Source organism: Meriones unguiculatus, chromosome 21, assembly GCF_030254825.1.
Source record: "Meriones unguiculatus strain TT.TT164.6M chromosome 21, Bangor_MerUng_6.1, whole genome shotgun sequence".
NCBI classification, from domain to species: domain Eukaryota; kingdom Metazoa; phylum Chordata; class Mammalia; order Rodentia; family Muridae; genus Meriones; species Meriones unguiculatus.
The window spans coordinates 22,776,651-22,796,364 of NC_083368.1; the positions used below are offsets into that span (position 1 = coordinate 22,776,651).

A 19,714-nucleotide genomic window follows, 5' to 3' on the forward strand; every position below is an offset into this window, starting at 1 on the left:
CTTCTACCACTTCCAATGTTTGCCCTGCTGAATGAGAATTAAGCATCTTCCCTGGGGTCCTCCTTGTTGTTTAGCTTCTTTAGGTCTTTAGATTTTAGTATGTTTATCCTGTATTATATGGCTAATATCCACTTAGAAGCAAGTTTATACCCTGTGTGTCTTTCTTCTTCTGGGTTATCTCACTCAGGATGATCTTTTCTAGTTCCATCCATTTCCCTAAAAAAAAAATCATGATTTCCTTGTTTTTAATACCTGAGTAGTATTCCTTTGTGTAAATGTACCCTTTCTTCCGTTGAGGGATATCTAGGTTGTTTCCAGATTCTAGCTATTACGAATAAAGCTGCTACAAACATAGTTGAGCAAATGTCCTTGCTGTATGGTTGAGCATCTTTCAAATGTATACACAGAAGTGGCACAGCTGGGTCTTTAGCTAGCACTATTCCCAGTTTTCTGAGAAAGCACTAGATTGATTTCCAAAGTGGTTGTGAAAGTTTATATTCCCACCTGCTCTGCCATACTCATAGAGACGTGGCTTATCCAGTCATCATCAGAGAGACTTCCTCCTGCAGGAGATGGGAACAAATACCAAGATCCTCAGTTAGACACTATGTGGAGAGAGATTCTAATTTGGGGTGTCCACCAAATCTGTTCCCTCTGAGCACAGAGAATCCAGTGGACAGAGAAGTGGAAAGATTATAAGACCCAGGGATAGAGAGCACCAGGAGAACAAGGTCCTCTGAATCAACTAAGGAAGGCTCACATGAGTTCACAGAGACTGAAGAAGCAAGCATAGAATAAGTAAATGCATACTTACCTTTAAAGCCTATTGATTTTTTTTTTTAAAAAGAAGCTTTCCATCAAAGACACAGTATAGTGAAGTACTGAAGATGTAATTCCATGATAGGTCTATTCAACAATGTGCCTGTACACACATATTCTCATTTGCATGTGTATGTGCATGAAATACACAGTATTTTTAATAAATTAAATAATGTTGATATAAATAGAATATTATTGCAATTTTGGTACTCAATAGGTAGAAGCGGGAGATTCATGAGTTGAGGCCAGCTTGGATTAACAGTGATACAGTAGCTCAAAAATAAGTAAAAAATAAATAATTAAGAAAGATTTAAAAGTAAAAGACACTGTTGTCAAAACAAAACGACAGCCTACAGACTGGGAAAGGATCTTCACCAACCCTATATCTGACAGAGGGCTGATATCCAGCATATATAAAGAACTCAAAAAGTTAAAAAGCAATAAAGCAAGTAATCCAATTAAAAAATGGGGTACGGAGCAAAACAGAGAATTCTCTGTAGAGGAATATAGAATGGCAGAGAAACCCAAGAGATGCCCAACATCCTTAGCCATCAGGGAGATTCAAATCAAAATGACCCTGAGATTTCACCTTACACCCATCAGAATGGCTAAGATGAATAACTCAAGTGACAACATATGCTGGAGAGGTTGTGGAGAAAGGGGAACCCTCCTCCATTGCTGGTGGGAATGCAAACTGGTACAACTACTTTGGAAGTCAATCTGGTGCTTTCTCAGACAATTAGGAATAGCGCTTCCTCAAGATCCAGCTATACCACTCCTAGGCATATACCCAAAATTTGCTCAAGTGTACAACAAGTGCTCAACCATGTTCGTAGCAGCTTTATTTGTAATAGCCAGAACTGGAAACAACCCAGATGTCCCTCAGTTGAGGAATGAATACAGAAATTGTGGTACTTTTACACAATGGAATACTACTCAGCAATCAAAAGTGAGGAAATCATGAAATTTGCAGGCAAATGGTGGGATCTAGAAAAGATCATTCTGAGTGAGATATCCCAGAAGGAGAAAGACACACGTGGTATATACTCACTCATATAGTCCTATAAGATATGATAAACATAATGAAATCTATACACCTAAAGAAGATAAACAAGAAAGAGGACCCGGGATAAGATGATCAATCCTCACTTAGAAAGACAAATGGGAGGTGCATTGGATGTAGGAGAAAACAAGCAGGACAAGAGCCTACCACAGAGGGCCCCTGAAAGACTCTACCTAGCAGTGTATCAAAGCAGATACTAAGACTCATAACCAAACCTTCGGCAGAGTGCAGGGAATTATATGAAAGAAGGGAGAGTTTGTATAACATGGAAAGAATAGGAGCTCCACAAGGACCAAATATATCTGGGCACAGGGCTCTTTTCTGAGACTGACACTCCACCAAGGACCATGTATGGATATAACCTAGAACCTTTGCTCAGATGAAGCCCGTGGTAGCTCAGTAACCAATTGGTTTGTCATAGCAAGGGGAACAGGGACTATCTCTGACAGGAAATAGTCAACTCAATGGCAGGCTCTTTGACCTCCCCACCCCCCCATAGAGGAGCAATCCTGCTAGACCACAGAGGAGGTCTTTGCAGCTAGTCCTGAAGATACCTGATAAAACAGAGTCAGATGAAAGGAGAGGAGGTCCTCCCCAGTCAGTGGACTTGGAAAGGGGCAGGGAGAAGATGAGGGAGTAAGGGAGGGTTTGGGAGGGAATGAGGGAGCGGGATACAGCTGGGATACAGAGTTAATAAAATGTAACTAATAAAAAATTAAAAAAGAAAGATTTAAATATTCCATGTTTGATAATGTATATTTATTTTGCTGGTAGGAAGGATGGAATACACTAAATTTATTTTTCCTAGTGAAAATAAATGATACCCAGAGAAGATATTTGTGTACTGGTTGTTGTTGATAAATTAATTTGTGGGTTTTGTTCCATACAAAGAAAGTAGCATTTATTCAAGAGGCACTTTTTTTTTAATTTTTATTTTTTTCTTATTAGTTACATTTTATTAACTCTGTATCCCAGCTGTATCCCACTCCCTCATTCCCTCCCATTCCCACCCTCCCTTCCTCATCTCCACCCTGCCCCTTTCCAAGTCCACTGATAGGGAGAGACCTCTTCCCCATTCATCTGACCCTGTTTTATCAGGTCTGCAAAGTCCTCCTCTGTGGCCTAACAGGACTGCTCCTCCCTTGGGGGGTGGGGAGGTCAAAGAGCCTGCCACTGAGTTCCTGTTAGAAATAGTCCTTGTTCCCCTTACTATGGGAAACCAATTGGTTACTGAGTTACCACGGGCTACATCTGAGCAGAGGTTCTAGGTTATATCCATAGATGGTCCTTGGTTGAATGTCAGTCTCAGAAAAGACCCTGTGCCCAGATATATTTGGTCCTTGTGGAGCTCCTATCCTTTCCCCATAATACTAACTCCCCTTCTTTCATATGATTCCCTGTACTCTGCGGAAGATTTGATTTTGAGTCTTAGTGTCTTCTTTGAAACACTGCTAGTTAGAGTCTTTCAGATGCCTTCTGCGGTAGACTCCTGTGCATTCAATGCACAGGAGGCTGTCAGAGTTGTCCTCTGAGACTAACCACCCAGAAGCACCTCAAAACAGATACTGTGACTCATAGACAAACATTGGGCGACACTTCGGGATTCTTGTGAAAAAGTAGCAGAAAAGAGAAAAGGACCTGTATGTAACAGGAGCTCCACAAGAAGACCAAAAGAGCCAACTAACCAGGGTCCAGAGCGGCTGGCTGAGACTGAAGCATCAACCAAGGACCATGCATGAACTGGATCTAGGCCCCCTACAAAGATGTAGCAGATGGGCAGCTTAGCCTTCATGTGGGTCCTCTAGTAAGGGAAGAGGAGACAACATCAGACTCACCTTCCAGCTTTCTTATCACTTCCAGCTGGTTGGACTCCCTTGCCAGGCCACAGGGGAATAGGATGTGCTTACTCCTAATGCAACTTGATGAGCTGGGAAATTCCTATTTCTGAGGAATAGGTGAGGAGGGAGAAGGGCAGGAGAAGGGAGGAATGGTGGAACTGGGAGGGGAGGAAGGAGGGGACTACAACCAGGATGTAAAGTGAATAAAAATAAATTAATTTAAAAAATACAAGCAAGTACATGAAAAATAGAATTGCAGGTTGTCTCTGAAAAGTTATCTATAAAAATACTCAGATAAGTAAGTGTGCAACAGCTGTCGGTCTTTTAACTTGTTATCATTGTCTGAGCTACCTCATACCTTTCTGGATAGAGTTCACGTTAGGTGTGTTCCAAGCACAGATCAGTGTTTTTGCTTGAAGCTCTGTGTATTTGAGATACTGAAGCTCTTCTGTGACCTGCCTCTTTTAACTCAAAGAAGTTTGAACTGAAATGTTATCACTATGGTTTTCTCATTAAAAGAAGAAAATCACCTCTGGTCTTTTTTGTTGTTGTCATTCATATGTGATTTGGATGAGCTAAGTTAATGACCTAAGAGTGAGATATATTTATCTGTAGCAATGATAAACAGTAATGCTTTGCAGAATTTTTTTGGTGGGGGCTCCAAGGTAACTATACTTTTTTTTTTTTTGAAGAAAGGATTTATTGTGGCTTACAGTTTCAGAGGGTGGGTCCAGTGATGTCATGGAAGGGAGCATGGCAGTAGGCAGGCAGGCACGGCTCTGCCCAGGATGATGGACACGGGGTAGGTGCATACCTGGGATTTCCAGAGTATAGTAGTGAAATACATTAGTCAGAGGCTTATGGAGGCAAAACCAACAAGGCTACACACTTCCTTTCTTCATCCATTCAGGGACAAGCTACATGCTTGTGTACTTCCTGTCTGTGAACCTCCTGCCCAAGTGTGGTCAAGCCCATCTTGTGCAGTTGGGGCAACCAAGCTTGTTTACAGAAGCAAAAACACAAAACATTAAAACTAAGCTGTTATTAACAGGATCTTACTTGCTATTATTTTTCAACGTATTTGACTTTCATGCTGTTTGAGGTTGCTATTTTAATTTTATATTGTCTGATCAGGACAATTTATGCTTAGATACTCTAAGACAGCGTTGAATAAGTATTTTGTTTCACATGCTTTTGAAGGGAGACTACTATACATCCAGGGCTAGTACAAATATATTGAATGGTTGTTGCTTCAATTACATGAATTATGGGACTTTAGAAGTGTCCAAATCATCTTAGAACCTGTTAAAAATGCAAAGCCTTGGGCCCTCTACCAATCCGAACTAGTATTGTAATGTCGTACAAGACTGACTATCACGTGCCAGAGGCCTTGAAAAGTGAGGACTGAGGTCAGGTGGAGCTGAGTTACTTCTAAGACTTTTATTTCCCTGTTGCTGGTATTAACTTGATTTATGATCAGAAGGACATAAGAGATCAAAGCTGGATAAGCATATTGAGCTGAAATGAAACCCATCCGACTTGAGAATGTCACTATAAATATTTTCCTGTGTGTCATTTACTCCATTCAGCAGGTAAAATGATATTTGCAGGCAGCAATAAAGCTAATATAGATGGCAGAGTGGAGGGTGAAATGGTAGTAACTTTATGTTCCCGGGTTTGACGGAATGTGTTATGTGATTTGCTGGACAGTATGCATGACATATAGTCATATTTACTACACATGAGCAGAGGGAAGGTGAGGAGGTAAAAGCCACTGAATTTTTCTGTCTTTATTCCAAGTTTGCTGAGACAGAAAGGATCCACATGGAAAGGAAAGCTTTCAGGATCCAGTAGTTCCATATAAGGATATCAAAATAGTCAACAGAGCTTTAATGTTGTCAAAACATGGGCTGGATCACATAGTCAGTTTATGTCTGTCCTAGTGCAGTGAGCAGGAAGAGCAAAAATATAAGGAGAAAAATAATTGGGAATGCTAAGAAATATGAGCTTGAACATGGACAGCGAGGAAGGCATAGCAGAGCTTGTATGTACGATGGCTCAAGGTGCCAAGCGAAAATTTATATTTCTGCCCCAATCTTATCTTCATTCTAAACAGCTGAGCCCTAAGGCATTTGTAGGAAGATGGTCTATAAACCTTGGAGAGGGAAGAGGTATATTCTCTTTTCTAGTAAGTAAAGAACATTATTTAGTTTTTTGTGATTTGCATAAGGATCACAGAATGAAAATAGACATAAGAAAGTCTTTAAAATCTCCTGATTTAAAAAAAAAAAAAACAAACCTAGAACCTCCACATAGCTCAGTAACCAATTGGTTTCCCAAAGTGAGGGGAACAGGGACTATTTCTAACAGGAACTCGATGACTGGCTCTTTGGTCTCCCCACCCCCGAAGGGAGGAGCAGTCCTGTTAGGCCACAGAGGAGGGCTTTGCAGCCAGTCCTGAAGATACCTGATAAAACAGGATCAGATGAATGGGGAGGAGGTCCCCCCCATCAGTGGACTTGGAAAGGGGCACGGTGGAGATGAGGGAGGGAGGGAGGGAGGGACTGGGAGGGAATGAGGGATCGGGACACGGCTGGGATACAGAGTTAATAAAATGTAACTGATAAAAAAAAATAAAATAAATAAAAAAAAACAAAAAACTTTTTTTTTTTTTGGCTGGGATCGATTTGTTTTTTTTTTTGTTTTTTTTGTTTTTTTTCAATGCAGTTTATTCAGGAACATTGAACAATCCTCGGACCCCGGGGAAAGCCAGCCCACAGCTTAAATAGCCTCTGGGTAGCCAACCCAGGCGTGCCACGGGGGCAATGCAGATAGGTCCACATACATGGAAGCAAGCCAGATCCTCGGCCTTAGCCAAATGTGGAGTTGTTCGTGACAGAGAGCACTCACCATCGGGAAGGTGGAAGGCGGAAACCAGCTCCATCTTTAAGGCATAGCATTCCGCAGCTCTCTACAGTTCCCCCTTTTTGTTTTAGACGCATCAGGCAAGAGTAGAGGTCTGATCTCTGATATTAGAAATAAATTGGGACTTTGTACCGATGTTCATTTAGGTGTCATCCACCCAAAGAGCATCAGACCCGTCCGATACCTTTTTCTCAGAGGCGGGACCTGGGGCATCAACCCGCATGCAATCAGACATGCTCTTCTCTGGGTCCAAAGCGGCTGACCCTGAGTGCAGTGCTTAGCCTCGCATCCTGAGCGTATCATTTTAGCTTTTTATGGTATCCAACCATGCTTGGGGAGAATGTCCTGCTTCAATGGCTGTAAAGGCCTGAATGATCATGGCTGCATCACACTGTTGTGAGACTCTAATCTTGCATATATACCACAGGCAAACCAAGGTGACCAACACCAGAAGGCCTGCTAACACTCCTATGCCCGCCCATTCCTTCAGATGATTCCTGGCTGCAGCAATCCATGTTGATAATCCTGTGGCTAGTCCTGCGTCCACTCTGGTAGAATTTACTCTGACAATGGCCACTCTCAGCTGCTCCATCATAGTATCGAATTCTCCAGTCCAATTACCTAAAATATAGCTCGACAATTGTTTAGACAGATTTGCAGCACAGGAAAAATTCTCATGTTGTATGCTAGTGACACAAAGTCCAGCATACTTTCATTGACAGCCAGGTTGAGCGATTTGCCATAGGGTATCAATTTGCTCCTGCAAGAGGTCAATCCTCTGATTGAACACCATCAAGCTTCCTTTTAGTTGAGCATTAATTCCTTTATGTACAACTAAGGCATGAGCTACATTGGCTAAATGATTATTCAGGGTCTGAGCAGTCTGCCCAGTATGACTCATGGCTAATGCCCTGGTGGTAGCTCCAACAGCCGTCAATGAGATGGTAGTAACAATGGTGGCTGTAGTTCCAAGATCCCTTTTCTGTCTGAAGAGAGTCATAGCGTGAGGGGCATCAATGGGCACAGGCACCCAGTGAGGCATGCGAGTAACCAGGGCATACCTAAATTTACTAGCATTCCAGCATTGGGCAAAAAAGCAAGTGTCATTACCACAATTACTTGGCTCTATCTGGCTAATAATGAATAAAAATGGGGGTTATAGACAAACAGGTGTGGGCTTATAGGAAATATTATGAGAAGCCTTAACCCCTCGTTGGAACATCCTGCGTCAGTTCTAGAACTAGCAGTGGTGGTGTCCGAGGTCTGAGTAGGTTCAGGAGACCATTGCCCCCAGGGGCGAGACGTGCTCCATGCCAATTGACTAACTCCATGTTTTCCTCTGCTGGGATCGATTTGAAATGTCAGTATGTGTCAATGTTGCATATTTCCTCACTGATATCTCTGAAAAATTTACTAGCATATTCTTCACTCCTGGCCTCCGCATGATGGCCATACATCCAGCATATATGGACTCTCTAGAAAAATAAAAAGGGGATTTGAGGCAAAAGTAAATGCTATTAGGAATATCTCTGTGTTTAATCTAATAACATCTTGTCAAAATCTAGAGTGTCACTTTACTGTACTTTTTATCTTTTCTGTTTTATTTAAGACTGTTAGCTCTACTAACAAGGGAGAAAATGCATGCGTAGATGAAAATGTTAGAGGAAACGGGTAGATCAACATGTGAGATATCAAGAACAATTTTGTTGTTGTTGTTGAAATAGCCAGGACGGAACTAGGGAAATTACATAAAACCTGAAATGGGCAGGGCACTTTACCCACATGTGTCATAGACATGTCACAACTAACCCCTGCTGGAAAACATGCATGTTACAAACATCAATTGTGTTTGGCCCTGGTTTCCCTCCAGACATGGCCATGTGTCCCTGATCCATCCTGTCTATACTTTAAGAGTACATTTCGATGCCACACACATATTTTATTCTTACTTTCTCAAACCCAAACTCTTGTCATGATTTAATATTCTCTACGTTTAAAACAAGTCCAACAGGATCACACACACACACACACACACACACACACACACACACACAGATGCATGTATTCATGTGCACACACACACAAACATAGCACGTGCAGAACCCTCCTGGACTGTTGAGGTCTGACATCTCCAGATGGTCTCTGTGCTTAATCTATAATGGTGGACTCCCTTTCCTCAATGGGGTTTTCTCTCCGCCCTGCCTGATCGGGTAACCTAGATCTTGTGAGGAGTGTCACATAGCCCTCAGGGGAGATTACAGGCTGGACCTTTTCCTATAGGAAATCCTGTTTAGCAAGCACCTGGGTATCCTGAAGATACCCAACCTATGCGAATAAGATGTCTTGATGTCTCACCTTTCCACTGATGACCCTCAATTGTACTTGGAGATTTTCCCCAACCCATAGAATAATTAAGTTTTCCTTCTTGTGATTGAGCCATGCCACTGCATGTAAATGAGATACTGTGCTACACTACATGCAAATCAAGTATTCTCTAGCATTTCTAGCCCCAGCGAATCAAACACACTCACCCTGGAAACCCCTCCCACTGCCCAAGGCTTGTAAGTCCCTGATTTCACATGAAATAAAAGTGCTGGGTACTTCATGTTTTAATGATACCATCAGCTTTCCACCATGGCTGATGGAGACTAATCATTTATTCTGGGGGAGGTAGGGCTCCTCTCCTCTCTGGAGATTCACTGCTGAACTCCCGGGTCTTGGCTGCCAGTTAGGCTGGCTGGAGCCTGCCCGACAACCTTGAGCTTCTGCACTGACCAGGATTTGACCGCTGGTTGGACGGCCATGTGCTGCAGGCTAAAGTGAGCTTCCAACATTCCTTGGCCCGTGGGACTGCCTCGGCAGCCTTTGACCCGTGTCTCGCCTGGCTTGTGTTCCACCAGACCTGCCTTCCAGCCTGCCGAGCCTGGGTCTCACCGGGCCTGTGTTTGCGCTACAAGCCAACCAGGCAAGGGCTTTCGCCCACATCCCTGCCTTTAACTCAGCGGCTTAGCCAAAGGGTTGTAACACTTTAGTATCATCACAGGCTTCTGGAGCTCCCGAATTTCCACTGCCTCTGATACTGACAATCTCATTTAAAAGAGCTAATTGTAACAGCCCAGTGGAAAACTCCTTATTTCCACCTCCCGAGGTGAGACCAGGAGCCTTGCCTAGAACATGGGCCTCTTCCTAAAGTACTCCAGCTGTTCCTGAGAGAAATGGAACCCGGATCCTGGTAGCTCTACTCTTTGTCTGGAAGCTGGCAGCTGAGACGCTGACTTCTGCTGGATGGAGAATGACAAGCAATATTTGAAATGTCATTTATGCTCTCTTCTCTCATGTTTTTGCTGATACGGTATGTGTCTGACACTGACAGTGACTGTATAGTTTCTGTCTCCACCGTATACCCCATGCCTGGATTACACAGCTGCAGAACGAGAGAGGGGAGGACACATCAAGATAGTATGGTGAGAGCATCGGAAAAGCTGGAAAATGGAAGCGTCTTATGAAACTCATTACTACAAAGCACACATGCCAATAAAAAATTACCAAAAAAAGAAAAAAGAAACAATGTTAAATACACTGACATAATAAAATCCTCACATTCAAGAACTACAGCAGCCCACACATGCTGTCTCCTACAAATAACAGTTAGCTAAATAATTACAAATACTTTATGGGAAAGTGCCCCCATAATAAAATGTTTGAGAAATATTGCACACCAAACGCAATTGTAGTAACCAGACAAATAAATAAGATCAGTGTTCTTACACACCATAAATCTTCTCCTTCAGTGTTTTTGCAAACTTAAGTATGAAACACATTCTATCTCCAGCAGATATCGGTAGTACTGACTTGCAGAATTCCTACTGTGCAAATATCAACACAGAGAAAACAGTATTTTAAGGCTTCTGTATTCTACCAATCATGCGTATTCTCCATAGCTGACAGCTCCAGGAAAAACAGTACGATATCTGAAAAATTCACTTCAACTTTAACTCTCTAACATATAGCAAAAATTTCCCATGACATACAAAATTGTGGAGTGTAAAATGGCTGAGAAATTCAGAATTTGTTTGATATGCCCAGAGACCTATATGTTAACATATGTAGTTGTGTATGGAGAGGTGTGTTCATATAAGAACATAAAAGACCTTGTTTCACTGAATGTTTCTCATGTGAATATGTACATGTACTATCATTTAGTAAATCTAAAAGATTAGATAAAAATACAGCATTAGTTATTTACCTTGAATCTGTATTGCACCAACTTCCAGTATCATCAGATCCTATTTTGTTCTTTTTTAAATTCTTCTTGAATCATATTAAGTGATATGTGAAGCTGAAAGGGAAAGCAGCCATAACTCAACAATACTGCTGTCATGAGGACGGTCCAAAATGACTTTTTCAAGTATGGGCACTGTGGTGAGAAGAATGGACCCAGCATTTCTCTTTTAAAATAGTTCTTGCCAGACACTCAGTGTGTACAATGATGAGTTACTGCGACTATGTATGGTTCATGAAAAGGACTCTGGAAATGTAACAAAAGTTTTAGTTTGCTATGCTTTGAAACTGTAATGTCTTCTAGGCGACTCTCTATGGAGAGGTCCTGGCAGCTTTGAGTGAAAGGAGCTAGTGGGAGGGATCAGGTCTTGGGGCTGGATATTTATGGCTATATTTGCCTATCTCCTTCATGTCTTGCTCTCTCTATTTTTGCCCACAATGAGCTTCTCTGTCATGTCTTCCCCATAGAGTCAAAATAAATCCTCCCTCTTTTGAGTATTTCCTGTCTGATGGGTGGGCCAGGAGCTGGAGAAGTAACGAGTACCCAGGATTTATGGCAGGGAGATTATCCTGGATGATAGCGGGCTTCATCATAGCTTGTGACTGTGGAGACCAAAGAGAGCCAGTTTGAGAGAATACAGTAAGGTGGCTATCCAGAAGTTCCTAATGTATACACACACACACACACACACACACACACACACACACACCAGGATTCAGGGGAGAAGATCAAAAATTAGTATGACTGCCAGCTGCAGACAGGCTTGTGATTGGTAGGGTGTGCCAATCCCTGGAGATGATTGACTCAAGAAAGTTGACTGTCTCACCATCAATACTTCCTATCTTTCTCTATAATGGGAAATAGCTCATCACATAGAAAAGACCCCCAGATCTTTAAAATGAAATGAAATGAAACTCAATGAAAAAGGAAATGTCCTCATTTTGGGAGGAGATAGCACCTTACATGGCCATGAATAATATTTACAGCCCTGACACAAGGACCCAATTAATATGGGAAATCAAAACTATATTCCCACCCTTACACAACTATGACTTCTCAGAGAGGATGGAGAAAATGCCAAGAAAGTTGTCATCCTCACCCACCTCTGTTCCCTCCATCCAACTCCCCTGCTGCGGACGGGACTTCAGTATAAAAGTATCTAACATGTCACCTTCCCCTCCTCCTATTCTACTTCCAGCTACCACAGCAGAGGGGGTGGTCCCTGCTTCCCCTCCCTCTAGCTAACAAAACCACACACCTTATCTTTCAAAGCCTGCCAAAAAAATTAAAAGAGAAGCCTAACCCAATGGCCTCTCTCCCACAATCCTTCACAAGACAACAGCTTTGCAACCTCCGGGATTCCTTTGCAAAAACAAAACAACAAAAAAACTCAAACTAAAACTCCAGCAAACTCCATCTCTCCTTCTGATCATGACTCCAGAAGGGGAGCCAGAATTTCAGGAATCTCGAGCATTTCCAGTTAATATTAATCCCACACAGAATAGAGCACCTTACTGGTATCCATACCAGGCTGAAGATTTTAAAGAACTCAGACAGGCAGTGAGGGAGGATGGCATCTACATACCTTGGACAAAACCACTCTTACAGAGGTGATTGGCACCTTAAATATCCCAAAGATGGGCAGCATATTTGTCACTCCTCCCTACTCAATCCACTCTTTTTACAGTAGGAACCCTATTTCAGGAATGAATGTCTCCAACAAGTTAGGAGAATTGAGGACCAAGATGGCATCTTGTTGGCCCGGGAGCCTTTTCCACAGGAGCACAGAGGGGGACATTGTCAACAGGTTATGTTGACTAGATTTGTCTCTGTGCATTTCAAGTTTGGGATAGAATAACTGCTCCCTCTGGCTTAGACGATCTTACTTTCCCTGCAGGCACCTAGTGGTGCCAGCCCTGACTGTGCCATCCTCACCCTTGCTCAAGGCCCTGGTTGCTGTGCACAGCCTGTTATGGGCAGTGGGCAAAGCTGGAACCATAAGATGTCACTGGCCCTGCCCCAGGTCACCAGGCTGGTGGTCATAGCAACAGCATCCACCAAAACTGGGCCCTTCTCAGAGATCGTCCCAACCCTGAAGTCAGGAGCATGAGGGACCTAGCACGTTCTGACTCACCCTGCCCACTCCAGTTTGCTGGGCAAAGGAGGATGCCTGAAGCATTTGGGAATCCTGACCCCCTCTCCAGTCTCCTCCCCACACTGCCATCCTGAGGGCAGTTGAGGAGGGCTGCTGGACTCTGGGTTTCCAAAAAAACTTGTTTAGATACCTGTTCATGCTTTTAACCCAAAATTGTTTACAGATTGCAAACAATGGTAATATGAACAAATCTAAAAATCTCTCTTTTTGTAAGCTTAAGAATGTTTATAAGCCTCAAAAAACCACCTCACAGGTCAAATGGACTAGATTAACAGCTACTAAAACCAGTTAATTTTTCAAAGAGAAGCTGTGACTGCCAGATATATAATTAACAATGGTGTTTTGTTCCTCATTTACTTTAAGCAGGTGGGATAATAATGGAAGAAGCTGAACCAGGATTGAGGTTCCTCTAACACTTTCTCAAGGGCCTACAGATTCTCCTGTGATAACTCCAGCCAGAAGAAATGACACTGGTCAGGACTTTCAGAACATTCCTCCTTTTTAATCAAACATCTACCCTACCCCTTCTTCTCTCTTCTAGGCCTGCAGGATGCACTGCCAATCAGACTGTTCCTGGATTAAGCTGTGCATTACCTGCGTTTCTTCCTATGGTGTAAAAATAACCTTCTGCATAGATGTTCCATTGCCTGGCATCTTCAACCCAACCCCTGTGATTATTTCTCAGGCCTAAGTCTACAAGGAAGAGGAAACTATTACCCCAGAGACTTGCCATTCCCCTTGGATTTGCCCTGACCCTAATAGTAATCATCTGCAAATCCACCTGGAGATTTCCAAGACAAGCTTGAGCAGGTGATGACTCCCACCACTGACAAGCCTTGAATTCCTCCAGATGAACTCACTTGCTGGGTCCTGCTCCAAAACAGGAGAGCTAGACTTAATGACTGCCACACATGGGGGAACTTGCACAGTAATGAGGAAAATGCATTCTCTATGTATACGTATCAAATGTTATTTGAAACCATTGTTAATACCCTCAAAAAACTCTGTACAGACTTGCCCTTGAGATGTCAACCCACTAAGCAGCTACGTTGGTTCAGTAATCTTGTGTGCTCCTGCCCCTGCCCTTTATTAGCCCAAAGATAATGCTGTGTTTTATTTCGATGCTTGCACCCTGCCTCATCCAGTTTTTAAAATGCCCAATGAATAACAGTGCAGAATGACTGTCCCATTCTGGTTCAGTACCAAACCTTTCCCGACATCGGATCAGAACACCTCTCCTCTATAAAACGAAAGGAGTTGTGGGGCTTGAGGACTGTTCCTCCAGGGGAATTGGCATGGGACTGGTGAGACTGGAGCGTGCTCAGACCTTGGAAATCTCAAACTTGAGGCTGAAATCTCATCCTCAGAACAGAAGGTGTGGAACAGAGCTCTCTCCTTGTTTTCCGTGCCTGCCTCCAGAACACACGACACAGCTCCCCAGGTTACAGGTGATCACTCAAGGCTACAGGCGGGCAGTCACGTGAGCTGGTCTCTTGTTATCTTTCCCCATGCAAATACAGCCCTGCCAGCTTCCTAGCCCCAGCCAATGATTCCTCCCACTGCCCTAGGTTTATAAGTTCCAGTTTCCCATGAAATAAAAGGGGCCAGCACCATCTACTTTATCAAAGATCATCTGAGACTCGTTATTTATTCTGGGGAAAGAGGACTCCCTTTCTCCTAAAGGATTCCTCAGGCTTAACTGCTTGCTGGTCAGGCAGCCACGAGATGCTGGCTGCCTTGAGCTTCCCCCACTCACCCTCAATCCTCTGCCTTTCATGCCCACCACAGTGCTCTTCTGCGGAAAGAAGCAGCTAGCAGTTCCTGAAGCAGCCACCAACTCGCCCCAGCAGGCAGGGCCCGCAGTGCCACCTGGCTCGGGTTTTGGATCCCTGAGCAACCTGCTGCCACTGGCCTGACGCTAGCGGCCCAGAAAAAATGAGTAGTAACACTTACCGCAGAGAAATCTTTTCTCCGGCACCTCCAGGTGAACTGGAGATCTTCTGGCACCGATCTTGTTTCGTGTTCCTGGTGTTCCTGGGAGAGGCAGAATCTTTGACCCCACACTTCACCCTTTTCTGCCTGGAAGCACTCGGGCCTTCCCTCAGAAGAAGCTGGGCCACAGAGTACAGAAACCAAAATGGCCAAGAGTCACACAAAAGGAAACAAAACAAAAACAAAAACAAACGTCTTGTCCCTATTATCTCACCCACCTAGAGTCTTGAATGAGAACTAAGAAGGATTTCTCTCTTTGGGAAGAGGTAGACAAGAAGACAGCACCACCTCTTCCCTGCTTAGGACAATTCCAGTTTTTACTGATGGAGACTCTTACAATCCGCACAGGCTCTGAACCCAGCTGACAGGAGCTTCTTTACACGTGGATGATGAGCTATCCTGAAGACAGAGCTGACGCTGTGTGCCCTGCTCTGACCATGGCCCACGGTGCTGTGCCCACTGTAAAACTGGGCTCACTGCTAGAGCAAGTTCTAGTCCATGGACAATCAGCCTGTTCATTCCTTTCCCCCTGAGGCTAAATACAATGTTTTATGTTCACTTGACAAAACAGTATCCCTGAGTAGGAAGCTAGCAATGCTTTGTCCAACCCTATAGCCAGGCTACACTATGAACCTTAATCCTAGTTGCTGATGCCCTTTCCCATTAGTGTCAAATTAGGTGGTATTGTCCTTGATGGTCTAGGTCTCAAACTAATGAAAAATACTTTACTGCACAGTAAAGACAGCAAGATACACCCAGGATATCTAAGGAAGCTGAGCAGTTGCACCTGAGCAAAAACACAGGTGACTCAGTAACAACTCTGTGATATATACTGCTATGTTTTCTGGGAAGAGCATACTCTGTATGTTCCAGGGAATCAGACTTGACTGGGTTTTTCTGTCCTGCACATTGCAGCCTTTGTGCTGCAAGTAAAGGAGCTGAAACTGAACTGACTCTCCAGACTGAAGCAGCCCAAGTTCTTCTTCTCTTCCCCAAGCAGAGTCAATGCCATTCTACCTAGTCCAGCCACAGCTGCGCCTTTCCCATCGAAGTCTTGCTGTGAACATACCCAGTGGAGATTGACACACCCAGGATCATAAAACGAGAGTAGAATAAACCTCAAGGCAGTAATAGCAAGCGAATGCAACACCGTATCAGGTCACCCAGACCCTTGCTCCATGTCACACTACATACATACATACATACATACATACATAGAAAAGAACTACCAAAGTTACATGACACTAGAGATCATATGGTATTAAGGGACAACCACACTATATTCCATTCAGCTGCCTCAGACTAGACATTCTTCTAAGCTGATAGAATGTTCTACAAGATGAAGCAAGTTTTACACGGTAAAATTAAAATAATTTGTGTATTTTTTCCGGTCACAAGAAATAAACTAGAAACCAATCACTATAGAACTACAGAAGACAGCTGAACAAATGGAGATTGAGCAATGAACCATTGAGTGAACAGGCCACTAGTAGGTAAATCAACAGGGAAATTAACAAAAATAAAATAAAAAATCTCAACAACAACCCTCCAACCAAATGAAACTAAATGCATAACTCATTAGTTATGAAATTTTGTTTTGTTTTGTTTGTTTCCTGAGACAGGGCTTCTCTGTGTAGCCTTGGCTGTATGGAATTACTTTGTAGACCAGGCTGCCCACAAAATCACAGCGATCCCACTGCTTCTGCCTTCGGACGTGCTGGTTTTAAAGGTGTATGCCATCATTTCCCGGCTTTAGTTACTGAAATGTAACAAAAGCTGTTCAAAGAAGGATATTTGAAGCTGCAAATGCCTACAGCAAAAATAAGAAAATTAAAATAAATAACCAAATGAAAAAATTCAAAGGTTTTATAAAAGCAAGAAACTAAAAAGGCACTAAAAATAATCAGAGAAACAAGGATTTGATTATTTAAAAAGATTGAGTAAATGGACAAGCAGCCGAAAGGAGAGGGAAGAAAGGGGGAGGGGTGAAGGGTGGAGTAAAAACGCTTGGATTACCGTGCTGTTCAGAGGGTAGTTATTTACCATTTCTAAATGTATAGTGTAATAAACAAGACCACACAAAAGACATCAGTAAATTTCTAGACAAGTTTGAACCAAGATGGAAATTTACTATATTTGTAGACAAATGGGTTTGAAACCCCAATACAGAATTTTATAAATTTTTACATGTGATTTGTCAATCTTCCACTAGATGGCAGACAAAACCTAATGTAAACTAGATGAGAAAGAAAAAAAGAGCACATTATTCTATGTTAAGAACAGTCTTCTGACTTTGAAAGGTTTATTTCAATTTATTTACATAAAATCTAGCAATAATTGAACATATGTATATGTACTTTATATAAGTACTCTGTAAACACCTTTTAATTGAAGCCATTACACATTTAAACAGAAAGTTATTTGGCACACTGGATAAGGAAAAAAATGAAACCTGGGTCCTGGTATTTTTCTTTCTCTTTCCCTTTTCTCCTTTCTTCCTTCTTTTTGATTTTTTCTTTTTCTTTCTTTTTTTTTTCACATAGAATCTTATTATATTACGTTGACTGGCTTGACACTCATTATATTTGACCAATATGAACTCTCAAAAATATAGCCATCTTTCTGATTCTAGCTACCAAGAACCACGAGTACAGGCAGGCAGAACCTCATCCACCTTACATTTTAATTGTCACTTAAGGTCCCTCAAATCTCTACCCAACTAAGGTCTCGTGTTATCTTTTTGTCATTTGGGAAAATATACAAGATTTTTGTCTTTTGTTAATAAACGGAGACAAATGATCTGCCAAAGAAGAAACAATCTGAAAGACTATTTTCAGAATGAACCAGGCTAGTGAATATATAAAATTGACTTTGATGGCTTCAAGAGCACATCTTACTTCTGCAAGTAGGTGTTTTCCAGAGCAGGAACATCTGGAGGTTAAATCAAGATCACCTAGACATGTTCCCGTGGGTCCTCATTATTTACCTTCTTGGGGGTCTATGCGTTGTAGTATGTTTATCCTGACTACATGGTTAAAATCTGCTTATGAGAACATACCATGTATGTCTTTCTGGGTCTGTGTTACCTCACTCGGGGTGATCTTTTCTAATACCATCCATTTTTCTGCCGATTTCATGATTTCCTTGTTTTTAATAGCTGAATAGTATTCCACTGTGTATATGTACCACCGTTTCTTTATCCATTCTTCAGTTGAGGGACTTCTAGGTTATTTTAAAATTCTGGTTATTACAAATAAAGCTGCTGTGGACATAGGTGAGCAAATGGTGCAGCGTCTTCTGGGTATCTGCCCAGGAGTGGTAGAGCTGGGTTTTGAGGTAGAGCTATTTCCAGTTTTCTGAGAAAGCGCCAGATTGATTTCCAAAGTGGTTGTACAAGTTTGCACTCTCACCAGCAGTAGAGCTAAAGGTGACAGGAGCTCCACAAGAAGACCAACAGAGTCAACTAACCAGGGCCCAGAGGGGCCTGTGGGAGTGTGAAGCACCAACCAAGAATGTTTCATGGACTGGACCTAGGTCTTCTACATATTTGTAGCCAATGGGCAGCTCTGGCTTCATGTGGGTGTTCTAGTAAGGAGAGTGGGGTCTGTCTCTGACCTGGACTCTGGTGCTTTCTTTTTTGTCATTTCCCCCCCCCCATGGGACTGCCTTACCAAGCCATAGGGGAAGAGAACAAACTCAGTTCTCATGCCAAGTGATGAGGTGGGGTGGGTGGGTAGGCGGACTTCCCTTTTCTCAGAAATAGGGGAGAAGGGGAGGGAGAAAGGGTAGGACTGGGAGGAGAGGAGAAATGTAAAGTGAATAAATAAATAAATTTTAAAAAGGTAACCTAGACACAGCATCCTGTACACATTAGACACTTCATTATAGGAAAACCAAGCAACTAATGATGATTAATCTTGATTGGATTGAGAAGCATCTAGGTGATTGCAAAAGAACTTCTCTGGGTATGCCTGTGAGAATATTACCTAAGAGAGTGAAATAAAGTGGGGTGTACTCTCTCAATGGAGGTTGCATCATCACACAGGCTATGAGAGAAAGGCAAGCCGTCCCAGGCAATTCCTGTTTCCAACCCACAGTGGTAAGAGAGCTCCTTGGCTCCCTCTCCCACTGCACTGATATTATGCCTGAGCATCTATAGACTGAACAATTGAAAATGTGAGCCCCTCCCCCCAAGAAAAACCCTCTTTCCACTTTTCAATTGTTTGTGTCATGTATTTGGTCACATCTACAGGAATGCTAAACAGTCTAGTATATATATTTTTGATGTGAAAAGCCCCAAAATTGAGAGGGATAAAGACAGAACTTGTAAAACATGGTGCTAATGTGTTGGTAAATACATTTATCTGAACAGGTCTAGCACGAATGGCAACAGATTTTGCAGCATGGATGGAACACCGTGAATAAGGTCAAGGGATACATACATCAGTAACCCTGATCCCCTGAGAATGGAACAAGAGCTTCTCAAAAGTTCAAAGAAGGTGACTAGGTTGTCTCTTTTGTACACTGATATAAGCTTCAGCTTTTCCAGTGTATTAGGAAAGGCAAACACATGAACCCAAGAGAGTAAGGACAAACTAGGAATTGGAAGATACTTCCTGGCACTACAGCAGAAAGCAAAT

At 42.6% G+C, this 19,714-nt stretch overlaps 1 long non-coding RNA gene across 1 annotated transcript; it reads right to left on the reverse strand.

Moving 5' to 3' along the window:
* Positions 1 to 3,621: 3,621 nt before the first annotated feature.
* On the reverse strand, positions 3,622 to 15,087 carry LOC132649767 (uncharacterized). Its single transcript, XR_009588295.1, has 3 exons — positions 15,036 to 15,087; positions 10,892 to 10,984; positions 3,622 to 3,901 (listed from the first exon to the last, which is right to left on the reverse strand). It is a non-coding gene; the product is annotated as an uncharacterized LOC132649767 (long non-coding RNA).
* Between the last annotated feature and the right edge of the window lie 4,627 nt (positions 15,088 to 19,714).